This window comes from Acomys minous (genome assembly GCF_964271855.1).
Source record: "Acomys minous genome assembly, chromosome: 12".
In the NCBI taxonomy this organism is placed as follows: domain Eukaryota; kingdom Metazoa; phylum Chordata; class Mammalia; order Rodentia; family Muridae; genus Acomys; species Acomys minous.
In genome coordinates, this window is record NC_140493.1 from 40301208 (window position 1) to 40317985 (window position 16778).

At 47.2% G+C, this 16778-nt stretch overlaps 1 long non-coding RNA gene across 1 annotated transcript in view; it reads left to right on the top strand.

The window, feature by feature from the left end:
- The first annotated feature begins 595 nt into the window (after window positions 1–595).
- Window positions 596–16778, top strand: part of LOC311579034 — a 30024-nt gene continuing 13841 nt past the window's right edge. Inside the window, exon 1 of the long non-coding RNA XR_014773035.1 lies at window positions 596–711. This is a non-coding gene — a long non-coding RNA (uncharacterized lncRNA). The remainder of the gene's footprint in view (window positions 712–16778) is intronic.

Genomic DNA, 16778 nt, shown 5'->3' on the forward strand with positions numbered 1-16778 from the left:
ATGATGATGATGATGATGATGATGATGATGATGAAATGCACTTTGAAGTGTTACTCTGTTAACTGACTAAGTATATGTGGTGTTCATTCTGAGACCCAGGGAGTGGCTAATTCTGTACTTGTTGCTTGCATCACAGGGTCCCACTGGCTGGGTGCCCAATAGGGAGGCTGGAGGCACATGCAGGGTGTTACAGTCCCACACACCCTCAGTGTCTCATCTTGTCCCCAGGGGTATGTGCCTAGCAACCTGGCTGGACTTGTTGATTGAGCCAAGGCAGCTGAGTAACCCAAGCTGTCCCAGTCAGATGTTATCTCCTGGGAAGCTGGTACTTTCTGGAACACAGTCATTGTAAGCCTGGGCAAGTCCTTTAGTTTGAAGGCATGCAAATTTGGGGACTCTGAGGTGGGAGTGAGCAAAGCAAAGAAGAAAGAGGGAAACAAAGCAAGCCTTGGGAGAATGGGAGCTAAACTATCATGTGGCAAGAGAGACAGGAGGTGGGACTGAGACCTGGAGATGGAGACGATGGAGATGATAGAGATGATGGAGACGATGGAGATGATGGAGATGATGGTGACAATGGAGATGATGGAGATGATGGAGACGATGGAGACGATGGAGATGATGGAGACGATGGAGATGATGGAGATGATGGAGACGATGGAGACGAAGGCTGCCTCTGTCCTGGCCATTCCACTTCTTAAGAGGATCTCAGTGTGGGTAAGTGTTTTGGCTGTGGGAGCATAAGTCTTGGCTGTATCCCACTAGCTTTTTCCTTATTACCTATGTAATTTTGAACCAATAACACCAACCCATCTGCTTAGTTTTCTTGTCTGCACTAGGATGAGAACAGCCACACCCTACTGCCTGTGCATTGATTGTTCTATGGTACCTTTGTGAAGGTGGATTTGTGGGGGGCTTCATCCCTATTCCAAGGTAGATAACTTTGTGAAGAGAAGATGTTTCCTTAGTTTACAGGTTTAGAAGTTCAAAACCCAAGCGTCAGGACCATGGGTGTGGCATCTGGTGAGACTGTCAGGTGGTGGCACATCATGGCCGGAGCTCAGGTAATAGCAAGCAGAGAGAAATAGCATGTGTCAGGCCAGGGTTACTTCATTAATAATAGCCTTCTCCTGAGGGGTCACAGGACAGTATCTAAAGAGTCACAAGAGAGCTACCACAGGTGTCACTCCCCATCGACGATCTAAAAGGCCTTACCCCTAGGAGGTTCTATTACTTCCAAACAGTGCCCCTCTGGAGATTAGCCTTTAATACCAACGCCCTCTTGAGGGATGAACAACACTAGTGGCTATAGCCTATATCTTTTCAGGAACGTAATGAGTTAAAGTCACAGTTCTAACGTTACCTTTTTGCTTTTGGATTAGCTTTAAGACTTGGAATATTCATCTCCTCCAAATCTTATCTTTTTCATCTGTAGGGATGGTGTAAGGATTAAGTGATCGGTGTTTAGCACTTGCCTCTTGAGGCAGAACTCAATTTGCAGTGCCTGCTCATTTCCACAGTACAAATGCTCCCACAGCAGCTGATTTCAAGGTAGCACTGCGGTGTCTCTGAATGTGGAGTTGGGAAGAAATGTGCATCGTTATCCGGCATCCCCACAGCACAGATACAGGAGGTTAGGCGAGCCCAGATAACAGTTAAGGGCGGAGGAGTAATTAGGAACTGATGAGCTTTTATTGCATTTGTTTTTTTTAATGCAATTTATTTAATTGTGAGCTTACATAATATAGTTTTTAATAACTGCTGTTCATAACCGGCTTCCAAAGTTCTTGAAAATTTAATGATCAGCTCTTGCAAGCTGGTCCAAGCTGGCTTCACATACTGTTGAATGCGCTAAAGCTCCAATGAGGCCTAGGAGAGAACATAGCGCATACGCAGTGCTCTATCATCAGTAGCCTGTGTGGTTCTTGTTATGTATTTTGTTATGCAATCTATGACTCTAGCAGTTTAAAAAAAAAAGCCATGAAAAAATATAACCTGTAGTAGTTGCTTTTCTCACTCCTGTGTCAAAAGACCCAACAGAAGCAAGTTTGGTCAGAGAGATGTGTGTGTGTGTGTGTGTGTGTGTGTGTGTGTGTGTGTGTGTGTGTGTGCGTATGTGCACGTGTCACAGTTTCAGATGTTAATGCATGAAGGTGTTGTGGCCCTGATGGAGGGAGCTGGCACAGGACTGGAAGCAGGGCAGGCTGTAGCCTTCACTATTCATCTCTAGTGAGTGGTCTACTTCTCAAGGCCAGGACCCACCGTCCCAAGTTTCCACCACCCCCCTACAAACATCAGCTCTGGCTGGAGCCCAGGTGTTCAAACTAAGAGCCTTTGGGGACCATTTCAGACGAACCATAACTGCTTCAAAGCACCTCTTATGGAGTTAGGGTCACTCTGTTGAACTGAGTAATGTGGACTGGCAGGGGGGCGGGGTTGTACAGTGCATGCAGCATGGTTTGCTTGTGATATTACTGTACTGGGTGTAAATTCAGAACTCAGGCCACCCAATGAATTATTTAAAAATGGTGTTGAGTAGGATGTCAGAAAACGGGATGTGTGTCTCACCAGGGCTGTGGGAGTGAATGGAAGGATGCTGGTGAGCAGTGCTGTGCTGCGCTTGGGAGCAACAACCTGGAGTCTACATAGGAATACAGACCATAAAAATATAGTGTCGGGATATAAGCAGGAATACGATCTTATTTGGAGCATAGTAACAATCCATTTGTTAAATAGATGCACACCCACACAGGGACATTCACTATATTATAAGGATTCCTGTGCAGTGTCTATATCTCTCACAGCCCCAGAAGGAAGAAACAAGCATAGAATTGCATGCCTGAAGAATGAATAAAAAGACTAATTACAAAGGTGTGAACAGGGCCAGGAAGAGCACTTGATGACAGGGAGAAGGTGGCCTAGAGCCACAACAGTCAAGTGATACGCCTGTGCCCTGACTGGTAGGGGCCAGATTCAGTGGAGAGCCACCTAGAGAGCCTCCTCCTGAGGATGAGGGGACCGCAGCATCACTTGCCCTTCAGAACATCCTTCCTGGGAGGGAACACAGGAGACAATGCTCCTGCTTCTCTTTCTGCCACCTCCAAATGTCCTGAGGATGCCAAACCCAATCAGAAAGAAGGCAGAGGGCCAGCCTGCACTTTGGGGTACACATGCACCCTACAGGTAAGCTTCCTGGGAGCCAGAGCTGGGTAAAGAGAAACAGAGAGATCCCGAGGACTGACAGGAAGGATCCAGGAGATAAATCATCCTGGCTGGGAGGGATGTGACCTCGGGAGAAGAAAGGGAGCGTAGGTCCTTAAGGAGTGAAGGGATACCCTGAAACAAGGTCTTTGCAGAAGGAAGGAGTGAAGTGAGCTCAGCTCCTAACACCTGAAGTCTTAGCATCAGTAAATTGGATGTTTGCTGGGAAAGGATCGGCCACACTTAAGGGAACTTCTGTGGAGTACACTGATATCCTTGTGCTGCTTGCTATACCAGGGCCTTCCAGATGAACTCAGCTAGAGAGAGAGCTGACTCTATTGTTGGGGACTTGGCTACCCCACTGGCTTGGGATGAGGAACACAGAATGGACACATGGAATAAAGGGAGACACCAGAATAGGTCTCAAGCGTGTTCCTCAAAACAATCTGTGTTTATCAAAGGAGAGACAAAGAAAGCACATACACCAGCAAGGTGGAGCTTTGGTTTATGAGAAAGAAAGCGCATTCACACTCAAAGAAGGCAGCCATCTGGATATGGTGGGTAGATTGTTTTTATTTGTTTCATTTACTTTCTGGTGTTTCTTAAATTTCATAAAGTAAATCCAAGTTATTTATGTAACGAGAACTGTGATTTTAGTAAAAAAGCTAGTAATTCTTTAAAAAACCCCATTAATAGCAGAGAAGAATGGAGGGTACAGGTAATATTTTAATAAAACAAATAAATAAAAAAGAAAGGCTATGACTTGTTTCTAGGTAAGACAGAGGAGAAAATTTACTGTTGATAAAAGAAGGAGCCTAGTCAGAGGCAGGGGCACTGAGGAGAGTCCAGAGTGATCATGAACAGACTGGGGTGGGCTGTGGGAGGGGAGAGGAAAGGGGTGAGGAACCCCTAAGCAAGAGAGGGGAGCTGGGCAAACACACTGGCCAACAGACTGGCACAGCCAAAATGGTTGAGTTATACAGGGGCCAGAGGAGCTGTGGGCAGGGAAGCCCAGCCCAACAGGTGGGCTGGAGAGTTCAAGAGAGAGGCTGGGGAGGGGTGTATGCCAGCCAGGAGCGCCCTGTAACTGGTAGAGACTGAGGGGTGCTGGACGAACCTAGCAGGCCAGTGTCCACTTTGATTTGTAGGCACCTCAGTTAGCCAGTTATTTGAATCACCCCCAACACACGCACACACACACACACACACACACACACACACACACACACACACACACACACTTCTTCCCTGTCCTCTGGCCCTAGATTCTACTCATGACTTCTCTGTTCAGGGGACACAGACTAAGACATTTGGCCCAGAAAGGCAGAAAGGTGACCCAGATAAGCCGAAAATAAGAAAGGCTGCCAAGCAATTAAGTTAGAAGCACAAGTGGGAACACTGTCTCCCTTCTACCAAGAGGCTGCAATAGGCTCCGGACGTAATAATCCCTCCTGGAAGCACAACCTGGGTAACTGAAAGCAAACTTGATTATCTCATAGTTGAGTAGGAAGAGTCGAGGCATCAGCGGGATTAGTTCCTTCTGGCCCCAAGGAGGACTTTCCATGTCACTACAGGTGCTCCAGGGCATCTGGAGCTTTGCAGTTGTGTCACTGATCCCTCCTCTGTGTCACATGGCCTTCTTTCCCAAAGGTCAGAGTCTCCAAGCCTCCTAATTATTGGGTTTAGGCTCCATATTAATTCACTATGACTTACTTAACTTGATGACATACTCAATGACTCTAGTTCCAAATAAAGTCATAGTTATGAGTATGATAGTTGGTTGGGACTTCAACCATCTCTCTTTAGGAGCTGTAGGTCAACTTTCAACAGTGATCTCTGATAAACAGAGACAATTCATACTATGTATATGAACCACGAATATCTCAAGACTTCTGACGTGTAACATGACAGGAAAGTCATTATCACAGTTCCACTTTGTAAGTGCTCAGCTCCATGAACAGCGGCCCAGACACAGTTCATCACCTGACCAGGAATTAGAGCCGTGCCGCCTTCTACATGGAAGCCTGCTGTGAATGCTGCAAAACAACTTGGAGCAAGGAGATGCTGGTGAGGCTGGTGGAGGTGTGTATGCTATAAGACATATCACACTGTGTGGTTTACACACCTGCCTCTCTAACCATGAGGTGTTCACTATACTGTAATATAGATGCTCAGTAAATTGCTGAAATAACGCTTCCTAAACAAAAGCCTAGATCCCACCATCAGAGCAGTAGGTACGCCATATTCCCCCCTCCAGACTTCACTTAAGCCCGTATTGGTTTTCTTATGTGTGAAAGGGATAATTGCAAAGCAGGCAGATCAATATCAAACCTCCGAACGTCACTTTGAAGATGGACTGAAATACCAAATGTGAAAATAAGTCTCCCACCATCGGAACATGACTTGGGCTCTTATGAGCAGATGACAGAGAGTTCGGCCGACTCTAGCTCTCTGAGACACCTTGCACATTGTCCCTTGAAATTTCACTTGCCGAATCAATTCAAATTGGCTTCAGTGCCAACACTTTCCCATGAGCTGACAGTCGGCCAAAAGACAGCGAACAAAGAGCTGCAGTAGTTGTTAGCATCCCAAACAACAAAGGCCATGCTTATGGGAGATGCAGGCTTTAGGGTCAGCCTTGGAGGAGGTCTCTTATGTACCAGTTTGAAAGCCTAGCAAGTAGAACGCTAGTAACTGAAGGACTTTACCAAACCCATTCATTTGCAAACTGGAGGCTTAAGGACTTCGCTTGTGTGATGGATCAGGGAGTGTGCATCAGAAGACTGGGTTCAAAACAGGTAATCATGTGGTATTACTCTCTTCATGGAAAGGTGGTGAAGACTGAGGGACCTGCCCAGTGGCTGACTCCTACTCACAACAGAGTAGAAATTCAAACTCACATCAGCATGACTCTAAACTCCCAGCCAGAGGCAGGTTGGGTGTGAAGGTTTGCTTGGGGCTCAGCCTTTGTCCTTTGTTCTAGGCTCGTGGGTCCCCTCCCCCCAGGTCCCTGTGCACACGTGTGTCTGGAGGCTTCCCTGGCCTGGTCTGGAGCAATGCTGTCTGATCATCCTCTCGGGTTCCTTGTGAAGACAGTCAGCTATTTGTCTGACAGCCAAAGGCAGCCAGCAAGGGTTCAGACGCCTTTTGCTTCCTGAGTAGGGAGATGGCCTTGCCCTGTGGGGAGCATCAGTCGGAGAGAGATGAATTTAGCTGCCTTCCTTGGTTGGTGATGGGGGAGGGTCCTGTCAGCCAGAGGATGTAGGCTTAGCTCCAAAAGGGCTTTTGTCTGAGGCTGGGCCTCAGGCCAGAGTGACATTCTTTGGTGCTGGCTGCCAGGCCACCACTGAGTGGGCACCTGCCGGGCAGCTAGGGAAGGAGTGAGGGGCCTGTCTTTCTTCGACAGAGGAGACGTGTGGGGATGGAATCTGCCATTTGAGGGCCCCTGGGGTGCTAAGGCTATGCCTGTGGTTGCTCCTGGCTCCAGAAGACATGCCAAGGCCCAGGCTACCCAGGAATGTGGGCAATTAACATTTTAGCTTCTGCCATGTTTGATTAAAAAAAAAAATATATATATATATATATATATATATATCCCCACAAGATGAAAGGAATCCACTCTATCATTCACAAGTGCAGCAAAAAGGAACCTACACTCACAGAAAGATCCAGAAACCTCTGCCACAGTTCCCCTTGAAGTGTGGGCACCGCCCTTCACTGAAAGATGTGCTTTCCCTCACCCTGAACCCTCTGCACAGGTGGGTGTACCATCTCCGGTGCTGTGGGTGCTGACTGCTGAGGCTTACAAACTGCCGCTTCTCAGGAAAATCTCTCTCATTTTTCGGAAACCATCTCTCCAGGGAGTTTGTATGGATTCCTTCGATCCCAAGAGACAGCCACTGCAGCTAATGCCTGACAGAGTCCCCAAAGGGGGTGGCAGGCCTGGAGAATAATTATTGGTTTAGGGTCCTGTAGGACAAGGCTGAGACAAGTGTTTGACTGACATCACTGTCTTTAGCTCATGCCTTGCTAATATTACTGCACTCTTCTCCTCTACCCTTCCTCTCTCCCTCCCTCCCTCTCTCTCTCTCCCTCCCTCTCTTTCTCCTCTTTCTTCCCTCCCTCCCCCATCTGTCCCTCCCTCCCTCCCTCTCTTTCCCTTTGTCTCTCTTCCAACCCCCCTCCCTTCCCTAGAACTAGGATCACAGATGTGTCAGGCCCAAAGCTGAACTTGGTTCCTCATGTTTGTGCGGCAAACACTTTACCACAGAGCCATCTTGTCAAATATCATCCCCTCACCTGGAACTACTTCTCTTGTTCCCTTTGTCCTAAAAGTCCTTTGTCAACAAACCCTTATAGGAGAATCCCAGAACCTGGCTGCAGAAGTATCTCCAAGGTTAAGAATGCTCCCTGCTCTTTGAGAAGACCTGAGTTCACATCTGGTGGCTTACAACTGCTTATAACTCCAGCTTCCGGGGATCCGGCACTCTCTTCTGGTACCTACTTAAATTGAAAAATGAATCTTAAAAGATAAGAATTTTAGTGCTTGTTCTACTAATTCATTAGTAACACTTCTTTCATGAATCCATTTCAGTGAATTAACTATTGAAGATTCTCTGTATCTCGGATGCCTGCTCTGCGTGAAGACAGCACTCATGCAAGTCACTGTAGCTTTTCCATCAGTGAACGTACAGTCCAGGCTCGGTGGTACCCAGACTTGATGTTCCCATGCAACATTGCCACATTCATAGCTATCCTGGGACACATGTAGCCTGCAGTGTGGGGATGCCTGCAGCCTGGCGGTGGAAGACGAATAGTAAATAATCACAAAAATTCAGTTATGGCTGTGATCAGCATTCCGCGCCATCAGTGTAGCTCAGCACCTGTGCTGCACTTGGCTCTGGAACACAAGGGTAGGACTCTGAAAGTACCATTTCTAGACAACAGCTGTCTTTTTGTTATGTTCTGCTAACAGGAGACACGAAGAAGGCAGAAGGGGAGAAGGAGCCACCTTTCTGTTTACTCTTGTTCTTGCCAGCTGCACCACACCTGGGTGTGTCCCTTCGTAGATGACTGAGCACCCATTCTGCCTAGAGCAGCATATGGCTCCCAACCCCATGCCCAGCCCTGCACTGCTTCTTCAGATGTACCAGCAGGAGCTATGTGCTCCTCTGTTCTGGAAACATCCCCACGTCCCTTCGCGTTCCTAGGTCTGGGATTGGCAACCCTATCCTGCTGGTCCTGGGGTTATTTCAAATGTCTCTGTGTACAATCCAACAACACCTATGTCTACTCCCTTGTGTTAAAGTTCCCAGGAAGAGGATGCCTCTTGTGTTTTTATAGTCCCGTCTAGACCTAAACCAGAGGCGGAACATTCTACCTGGGCCAGGGAGGGTGTCTGTGTAACTGTGGGTTATTCCACCTGTGCCCCAGTTCCCAAAATAATGACTCTGAGACTTTATTATTTATGACTATATGCCTAGGCCACAAGCTTTGGCTTGTTCCCCAGCCAGCTGATAACTTATCTTACGCGTTTGTTCTATTCTATGTGTGCCACATGGCTGGTTACCTCTCCTCGGTTTCATGCGTCCGTCTTCCTCAGAGTCTAGGGCAAATCTCCACCTCATCCCCACCCCCACCCCAACTCTATCTCAGAGTCCATCTCATCTCTCTCTCTGTTGGAAGCCCCACCTCTTATTTATTGCCTCAGCTAATAGGCCATCAGCTTTTTATTGACAGGTGATGCTTCCATACAGTACACAAGAGCTTCTGTCTACACATCTGGAGAGAATAAGGTAGAGAGAAAATGCAGTCTCTGGGGCCGGAAGAGACAGAATAGGCCTAGGTCATCTGGAAAGACGGAGGATGGTAATGCTCACATCATGTACGGCCTTGGAAGACAAGGGGCCATTGAGGAGTGCTGGAGAGTGGCCCTGATTACAGTAAGGATGCCAAGTGGGACTCGCATCCTTCACCAATGTTGGAATTTGTTCCATCAGAAACACAGAAACAGCATAGCAAAAGCCACACTTCATATGGAGGATGTGCCAACGGGAACCGAGACTATGGCTCAGTGGCGGAACACTTACCTATCATGTGAGAGGCCACAGGTTCAAACCTAAGGACTGAAAAGAAGGAACCGAAAACATGCCCCTTCAGGGTACATGTAACCCCACTACATGCTATAGCTAAATGAAGGATCGTTGTATAAAGAGTTCATCAGGCTTCCTCCTGAAAAGACAGCTAAGAAGTCCTTGGGCATTGAGTGAATGTACAATGGGGACTGGAAGCCTTGAGCAGGACTCAGGCCGTCTTTAAAGTCAACTGTAGTCTAATCCTGTCCCTGCTTCCTAGCTTGAGAATGCAGGCTAGTCTGTCTGGGCCCTCACTGACTTCTCTGATAGTTGTCTTCCAGGCTTTCTAAAATTAGCTTATATTGGCACAGCACCCACCCAGTGCCTGATACCCAATAGCCCCTTAACATGCAGTATTCGTTCAGTAGTTACTTTGACTTCAAAGTGGTCTTCTTGTAAACTCCACTTCAACAGAGATTCTGAAAACATAGCCCAATCTCTCTTCCATGTGAGGACAGTCTTACCAGGTTACATTTATTTTCATTGATTTTTTTTTTGGGGGGGGCACAGTATTCTTAGATGTTCTTGTTGGCCACCTGGGTCAAGTCCTGAGCTGTTATCTTCATCCTGAACCCCAAGTCCCAGCCTATAAGCCCCTTTCCTGGATCCACTAACGATCAAACCTGGCAGCTGGGTTTGTCTAGGATTGTCATACCGACACCGCAGGCTTCAAATGTAGATGTCTACTGACTGTCTTGTCTCTCTGATAGCTGTTTTGATGTGGCCATTGCTCAGATAGAGGCTCTGGGTGTTTTTCAGCCTGGGAAGAGCATGCGTTCGCAGGAGTTAGTCTTGTGATAACGCATCAAGTCTGCTTCTTTCCCCATCGTCTCCGGAGTCACACAACACATGCAGAGAAAATCATGAGCTGGATGATAAATAGCATTAATCAGTCCCCAACTGGGCTGAGCAAGAGTTAGCTGTCAATCATTTACTGGACCCAGATAGTGTATGATGTACAGTCTACAGCCTTCTGATCTTTACCCACTGAGGCCATGCTTACATTTGCTCCTTCATCTGCTCTTCAGCTTGATGCGTTCGGCATTAGTCAGCGTTCTCTGGAGCGGCGGTTCTCAGCCTTCTTAATGTTGTGACACTTTAATACAATTTCTCACGTTGTGGTGAAACCCAACCACAAAATTATTTTGTTGCTACCCTATAACTGTAGTTTTGCTACTGTTATAAACTGTGATGTAGCTGGGCAGTGGTAACGCACGCCTTTATTCCCAGCACTCAGGGAAGCAGAGGCAGGTAGATCTCTGTGAGTTCGAGGCCAGCCTAGTCTACAAAACAAATCCAGGACAGCCAAGGCTTCACAGAGAAACCCTGTCTCAAAAAACAAAAACAAAAACAAAAATTATAATGTAAATATTGGATAGACATGAAACCCCTAAAGAGGTCTTGACCCACAGGTTGAGAACTCCTGCATTAGAGGACCAGAACTGAGAGAATAAAGACATATTAAAGGGGGTTTATTAGATTGTTTTTCACAGTAGGAGCTGGATTACCAACAGTGGCTGACTTCACATTAGAGAGGCTGACACCTCGGATGCTCAGTCCACGAGTCTGGATGTCCCAGCAGTACCGAAGGCCTAGAGGGTTCCTGGAGAGTCACTGACCTTCACTCTGCATTGGAAGCCTGGGGAACTGGATTCTGACGTCAGTGAAGGAAGACAGTGGCAGCAGCAATGATGTTGACGAACGCATAAACTGGGTAGATGAACTTGCCGGCAAGATGCAAAGTCAAACAGACAGAAAGATAAAAGCTTTTTCCTCTGACCACCTTGTATCTGGCAGCCAAAGCAAGGCACTGGCCACACTTAGGGCAGGTCTTTCCATTTCTGTTAACCTGATGACATCACAAGTGTACCCGGCAGCTTGCCTCTTCCTTGATCTCAGATCGAGTCAAGCTCATAAGCAAAACTCAACACCACAAGCACTTACCGGCTTGCGCCAGTCCTATGCTGGGCACACACTTCTCTCCTTTTCTCTGACAATGATGAAGTAAGTGCTTAACCACCTTCATTGCTGTACATGACTGAATAGTGATAACATAAACATCTTGCCTGTCCTTCTATGAGCATAGCTGAGATTGAAAATGATGGCTCTGACTTCCAAATTGATGTTTGAGGATACCGGTGTTTTCACCATCCTGTGAAAGGCTGCCTATTATACAGTATATAGCAATTCCCCATTGTATGTGTTTGAGGATGGTGACGTGGACAAGCGAGCGATTAGCAGCTTGCCCTGCAGATAATGGCAAGGTCTCTGACTCATTACATAAAACCTCAAGCATGTCCTTTTTCTTCACCACACCACGCCCTGCCATGTATCCTGTGGATGTACTCATTGGATCACATGAGCTTTCTGAAGCCGCCACTGTGTTTGTTAGAGGCATCCCACGGGGAGAGCAACAGTGCATCTTCTTTGCCTTAAAGCGGTATGGATCCCAAGGTGCTATTCTCTGTTCCGGAATTTCCCAAAGGATTAAGTGGGTCCAGTTACCAAGAAGTTCCAGGTTCCTTATGGGAGAAATCACCGCTTCCCGAGGCTTCCAGGCAAGACACAGAATCTGTTCCTGAGGCTGCCCTGATATGGACTTTCCACTTTATAGATGCCTGGGCGGGGTCTGTGAGGCTCTGACCTCCCGCATACCTCAGAAACTTGGAGACAGGAAGAATGATGCTCAGTCAGTCATCCATCACCAAAATGTGTGCCTTGGGGGCCTGAGCCAGGCACTGGAAAGACCCCTTAGTCTCGGCTCTCAGCGTCTTGAATTTAATGTTCTGGGGGAAATCAGATGTAAGAGTGCTAATACTGCTACACAAAGCCTTACAGGAGAGAAAACAAATGGGCCTATCAGAAAGAGAGAGCAGTGACCTTGGAGTGAGGAGGCAGGGCTTCCAGGTTGCTGGGTGCTACCCAGGCTTCTTAGTCTGGGCTCAGGTGTTGGGGTGTCCTCAACTCCCAATGTTTGTGCCCCTTCAGGCTCCCCAGTCGCAAGCATGGTTTTCTTCACTCAGCATGGGTTTCAGTCTCATTTCAAATAATTAACTTCTAGCCGGGCGTGGTGGTGCACGCCTTTAATCCCAGAACTTGGGAGGCAGAGGCAGGCAGATCTCTGTGAGTTTGAGGCCAGCCTGGTCTACAAAGTGAGTCCAGGACAGCCAGAGCTACATAGAGAAACCCTGTCTTCAAAAACCAAAAACCAAAAGCCATGTTAAAGGCTAGTCTCACAACCAAATAATTAACTTCTTCAGTCTGACTGTGGATCCTTCTGAACAGCTCAGTCTGAGCTGCCAATTACCCCTTCTCTGGCTTTGGCCTTACTTAGTGCCTTAAAAAACAAACAAAACGGAACAGAGAGATGGTTTAAACCCCTGAGGTCATATGGACACTCCTGCTGACTAACTTTAAGCCACATCTTCTTGGGTTGGCTTTGTGGTCCGGTCCCATGAGTATGATCACACACTGGTCATGTTTCCTTCACGGACTTATGGGTAAAGAGAAACGTCTTCAGCCCATGTTTCCTCCAAGTTAACTGTGAGCTCGGGCTTTCGGTGTGACTCACGTAGGAGGAGATGAATCAGGAAGTTAAGGGAAGAAGATGGAAAGAGAAGATGGTAGGCAAGGAGGTGCCTTCATCCGAAGCCCCAGCTTACTTTGGCCCCTTGGGAACTCTTGATTGCAAATGGTCCCTAGCAGGTGATGGCTTGTCTTCACAGTTCTTAAATCTTAAGGCTGTATGAAAATGTGCCATGCAACCATTCTCCTCTTCATTCTTCCTATGGTAATGCAGTGAATTAGATGAGATACTCAGTGCTTTCCGATGAAAGGGGCCCTGTGTTGGATAGTGTGGCTTGACTGTAGCTGATGACGTTTGAAGTGTGCTGACGGTAAGCTACCCGAGCCAGACTGGTTAGTAACTTAGATGCAGTAAAGGGACTGTACCCCTGTTCCTCATACTGCATGTCACCAGAGGGCAAGGCTGTGAATAAAGTTGACAGGTGCATCTAGGTATCAGCAATGCCTATAGACATGGGACAGAGAGAATCTGTAATGCTTTCGTTCCCCAAGTAGAAACAAAGAACCCTACAGAAAGCACTGGAGGCAGCTTTGCCCTTTACCCCTACTTTCAGGGGCTATTTGACAATAGCTAGACATATTTTTGGTGGCTGTAAATGCATAGATGGGATATACAACTGGAATTTGATAGGTAAAGACACAAAGAGACGGGAACTAGAAGCCAATAATCTTGAGTAGGATAATAAACAAGGTATGAAGTTATATTAGTTACTATTATATTGCTATGAATAGACGCCATACCCAAGGCATCTTCTAGAAGAAAAAGTTTATTGGGGGTTACAATTTCTTATATCTGATGCAAAAACAGGAAGCAGAGATAGGGAGGGAGATGGGGAGAGAAAGAGAAGGAGAGAGTGAGAGAGAGAGAGAAAGGGAGGTTGCCCATTTTCAATAGTTCAGCTCTTTCAAATTTCTAATGTTGAAATACCCTTGAGCACAACTAAGAGCAAAATGCCATCTGGTGAGCTCTGGTTATCCAATCTTAGGCTTTACAGCTTGGGGCCCTTCTGTTTGAGTTTTTCTGAGTTCTAGCACCAGTCACACAGGACTCCCTACTCATGGGGAGGCGCTGGGCTCCGCGGTGACTTGAAAGTCATAGTAATCTTGTTTTTTGAATTTGTGTTCCACAGTGAGATCAATGGGACAGTGAAATCTGCATGAGGCTCCCTTACTCCTGCCACCGCCACACCTGGCATGAAGGAGCTCCTGACTTTCTACTGCTTTGCCCCTACCCAGGAGCCATTGCTGCCCTTTGCTCCTGGCAGAGGTCTAGAGCAGGTTAGGGGCTGTACTTTATGCCTGCAATAGAACAGTAAAACTAAATAGAACTAAAACAAACAAACAACAACAACAGAGAGAGAGAGAGAGAGAGGGGGGGGGGGGGAATATATGTGTGCCACAGCATGTATGTAAAGGTCGGAAGACAACTTTTGGGAATCAGTTGTCTCTTTCCACCTGACTTAAGGCAGGAGCTCTCTTCTTTCTCTTCCACTGTAACTCTAAGCCAGCTGCTTCCGATGACTTGAATGAGGAAATATCCCCCAGAGGCTTATATATTTGAAACATTTGTGTGACCCCAGTTGGTGGTGCTGAGGAGCTTATGGAGCCTTTAGGAGGTCCAGCCTTACTGGCGGAAGTGTGGGCACTGAGAGCTTATATAGCCTACCCCACTTCTAGCTCTCCCTCAGCCTTTTATGACTGGTTAAAGATGTGCTCCCCTAGCCTCCTGCTTTTGCTTCCTGCTGCTTTGCCTAACCTGACCATGATGGCCTCTTATCTCTCTAGGACCTTTCAGCCAAAATAAAATCTTGGTCCTAGAAGTCATTTTTGGTAATGTTTTATCACAGCCAAAGAAAGCTACTACACTGGCCCACAAGCTTTGGACTGATTCTCTCCCCTCCCCCATCTCTCCATAGGAGTGACAGGATTACAGATATGTACTAGTGCATTTGGCTTTTTCTTATATGTATTTGGGAGGGGGGAACCAGATTGTTGACTTGGGGTGGAACCTTCTATCACCTGCTGAGCCATCTAACCAACCCCAACTGCTTTATATTTAAACCTTCCTGCCAGAAGGGCTCAGAGACTTCTGCAACAAGGGATCGCTAAACTCTCTTGGCGATGTGTCAGACTAGACACATCAGCATATTGCTGGAGACCACTGGGTATCTGTGTTTCCCCCATTTCACACGGTAAAAGACCTGCTCCCACCGTAGGGTGCTAGGAAATGAGGCCTTTGGGTGGTGAGGAGTAATAAGAGGGTTCATAAAGGAGTTACTGTCTGTTCCCGTGTGACTAGGAAATATCTATCGGGTCATGTGTTTGACCAGTTAGCCACCAGCAGTTGGACCCATTTTAGGAGGCTGCAGAGCCTTAGGGAGGTAGGACCCTGCCGGAGGAAGTGGGTCACTGAGGGTGGGTCCCATGGTTTCCAGATCAGCTGTGGTTCCAGAACAAGTTCTGCTTTGTGCTCAGATATGAACAAGTGACCACACAGTCCTGCCACTAGGAAGTTGCCCGCCACATCTGCCTGCTGGGGTGGACTATGCTCTATCCATCTGTTAGCTAAAAAAGATCCTTCCTCTTTTAAGTTGATTCATTTAGAAAATACTTTATTATTTGTGTGTGTGTGTGTGTGTGTGTGTGTGTAGGTGACCACAGAGGCCAAAAGAGGGCATCAGGTCCCCTGGAGCTGCAGTTACAGATGGTTAAGAATATGGGTAGAGGGAACCAAACTCCAATCCTCTGAAAGGTCAGGAAGCTCCCTTAACCACGGAGCTGTCTCTCCAGCCCCTTAGGCTGTGTCTTGCCATGATGGTGACTAAAATAACTACCACAGTGCCATTATCAAACAAACAAACAAACAAACAAACAAACACCCTCCAGAGAGCTCCTCTCTGCCATGTGAGAATAGAACAAGAGAACTCTCTGTGTGGGCCAGGAAGTCATCTGTCCCTGTTCAGTCTACTGGGACTTAGGACTTTCTTTTAGATTATTAGTATTATTAAAGAGAAATGACCCGCTACTGCCATATCAGCAGCTTGGACTCACTCTCACATAGTTGTGTGTAAGTATTCAACCCATGCTAGCCTCCTGGACTCTGGCTGTCCTTTCAGTGTTCCTGGCATGTCTGAATCGTGCCTCAGAACTTTCTGGCAAGGCTCACAGTGACATGTCAAAAGATGGACAGCAGGGACATCTCTAAGTTGGGAGGGGCAGCTGCGGCTTGTGCTTATCTGTTAATTATGTTTGTGCATGGGAGAACGCCATCTTGTATTTGCTTTCATTAGAACATTCCTCCCCATGCTGATGCTGGCCTGCCGGGGTGGGGGGCAGGGGGCGTGAGACCTAGAGTGGCCACCTTCCTGTGGTCATTGGAGGTTACTAGTGTTTACCAAAGTCCTTGACAAAGTGGTGAGGTGGTCTGGCTTTGATCATGACTCACTGGCACATAATAACACAAGTCTGTTGTTCGGTTGGAGCTGCTTGGCACGGCGAGGACTTAGGAAGTTCACGACTGGTCATGTGATCAGTGGATAGAGGAGACACTGCCACAGCTCTGTACTAACTGGATTCACAACATGAGCTCTCACCTCTGGGCTCCTCCTTCCAAGTCAGCAATTCCCACCAGATTCCAAAGCTCCTGTGTGGGCCACTGTCAGTGACTAAGGGACAATCAGCCCCCGTGCCTCAGTTTCCTCAAGGCCTTCAAACAAAGAGTACAATAGTGATTGAAATCCGCTCTACTTTTAGCCCACACCCGCTCCCAAGGACTCAGACTTCCCTGGGGGGGGATGAGTATTTTTTTTTTTTTATCAAATCCATCTGCTCCCTAGGGGTACCTTTTAAAAACTCATA